This window comes from Oratosquilla oratoria, chromosome 5, assembly GCF_046742065.1.
Source record: "Oratosquilla oratoria isolate Oo_2021 chromosome 5, ASM4674206v1, whole genome shotgun sequence".
Lineage (NCBI taxonomy): Eukaryota > Metazoa > Arthropoda > Malacostraca > Stomatopoda > Squillidae > Oratosquilla > Oratosquilla oratoria.
In genome coordinates, this window is record NC_134781.1 from 13,528,026 (window position 1) to 13,530,525 (window position 2,500).

Sequence of the window (2,500 nt, forward strand, 5' to 3'; positions counted from 1 at the left end):
CAGGTCATGTTAAGTTAGCTCATGTCAGGTCATATCAAGTTAGGTTATGTCAGATCATGTCAAGTCAGGACTGTTAGGTCATGTCATGTTATGTCAGGTCATGTCAATTTAGATCAGGCTCGAGGTCAATCCTTAGAGACTTCCAGTCATGTCAGGTCATATCAAGTTAGGTCTATCAGGTCATGTGAAGTTAGGTCTATCAGGTCACGTCAAGTTATGTTATGTCAGATTATGTCAAGTTAGATCATGTCATGTCATGTCAAATCAGGTCAGGCCCGAGGTCAATCCAGTGACAGTATATATGAATGAAGCTGTGAATATTCCTCTTAGGCGAAATGATAAAAGGTATAAGAAACGTAGAGGACGAAAACGAAGCGAGAGAAAGAAGAAAAGGCGGGAAAAAGAAAGGCGAGAAAGGAGACAAAGAATAATGTGAAAAAGACAAAGATGAAGAAGAAAAAAGAAAAACAAAAAGGAGGAGGAGAAGAAGTAAAGGGAAAAGAAGAAGACGATAAAAATGAATTTGAAGGCGAAGAAGAAAAAAAAAAGAAATGAAAAAAGAAAAAGACGACAGAGATGAAGATGAAGGAGAAATAGAAAAACATATATACAATATATAAAAGAAGTAAAAAAAAAAAGAAAAAGAAATAGAAGGATGAAAAGAGGAAGAAAGGGGAGATAAAAAAAAAGAAGAGTAGGAAACTGCAGCCAGCCACCCAGCCACCCAGCAAGCCAGACAGTGTCATCCAATCTCTTTCTCCCCCAGCATCCCTATCCCCCTCCTCACCCACCTCACCCCCTTCCCCCCTCTCCCCTCTCCCCTCTCCCCTCTCCCCTCTCCCCTCTCCTTCCGGGTCTCATCCACTCGCCCCTCATATGAGTCACATACATGATACTCCCGCTGGATTTGTTTGTATTGCAAATAGAGATCACAGAACAGCTGCAAGGCTAAAAACCGTAACCACGTCAGCTGTGTGGCTCACTTGATATATTTCGTTTTGATTAAAGACAGACGTTTTTATTCTGATACGGTCGGGTGGTTCTTCCTGCATGATGACAGGCTTTGGCACCTGAGACTACACTCTCTGGAAAGACGAGGAGCGTGGAGTGACATAATAGAGGTATTCCAATGGATCAAGGGCTTTAACAAGGGTGATGTGATTAAGGTCGCCATATTAATACATCAGGGCAGGACTTGTAGTAATGGATTTTAATTGGGCAAGTTTGGGATGAAGAGGGAAATAGGCAAGATTGATTAGGGAAAGAATAGACTTAATTACCATGTAGCTAGCGCTGAAACAATTGTTGTTTTAAAAGGACCTTTTCATGTTCTCACGTTTTTACGACGTTGTTGCCTGGACGATTATTCGTCTGGAAGCGATGACGTCATGTGGCGTACGTGTGTTAGTGACGTAACATTTGTTCGATATTTTCTTCGAACTTGGGACGAAATGGAAGTTACGGGTCCCAAGTCAGCTGAATGTTATCGTTTGGGCTTCACGTGAAGAAAATATGTAAAGTAATTCACGTCACTTGTGTGAAGTGTCAAGAAGAAAAAGGGTGTAACACACACACACACACAGAAAGAGAGAGAGAGAGAGAGAGAGAGAGAGAGAGAGAGAGAGAGAGAGAGAGAGAGAGAGAGACAGAGAAAACAACAGTTACCGATTTCAAAGCGTGTTATGAAGAAGAAAAGAACAAGAAAGATAAATAGTAAGAGTAAGAATAGAAGAGGGAAAAGAAAAAAGAAAAGGAAGAGAAAAAACAAGATGAAAAAGAAAAGAAGAATGAATAATACTATTAATAATAATAATAATGATAATAATAATAATAATAATAATAATGGTAATAATAATAATAATAATAATAATAATAATAATAATAATAATAATAATTAATGATAATAATAATAATAATGATAATAATAATGATAATAATAATAGTAATAACTAATAATAATAGTAATAATAATGATAACAATGATAATAATAATAATAATAATAATAATAATAATAATAATAATAATAATAATAATAATAATAATAATAATAATAATAATAATAATAACAATAAAAATAATAATAATAATAATAATAATAACAATAATAATAATAATAGTAATAATAGTAATAATAATGATGATAATGATAATAATAATAATGATAAAAATAATAGTAATAATAATAGTAATGATAATAATGATAATGATAATAATAATAATAATAATAATGATAATAATAATAATAATTAATAACAATAGTAAAAATAATGATAATAATAATAATAATAATAATAATAATAATGATAATAATAATAATAATAAAAATAATAACAACAATAATGATAATAGTAATTATACCAATAATAATTAATAATGATAGTAATAACAATAATAATAATGATAATAATAACAATAATGATAAGAAGACGAAAAAGAAGAAGAAGAAGAAGACAGGAGGGGACACTGACCTCTGATACATGAAGCTTAAGGAGGAGAAAG

The 2,500-nt window shown here is 32.3% G+C and overlaps 1 protein-coding gene across 1 annotated transcript in view; it reads left to right on the forward strand.

Moving 5' to 3' along the window:
• The window catches only part of LOC143025370 (uncharacterized), a 49,571-nt gene that overhangs the window by 46,348 nt on the left and 723 nt on the right, over positions 1-2,500 (forward strand). The window lies entirely within an intron of this gene.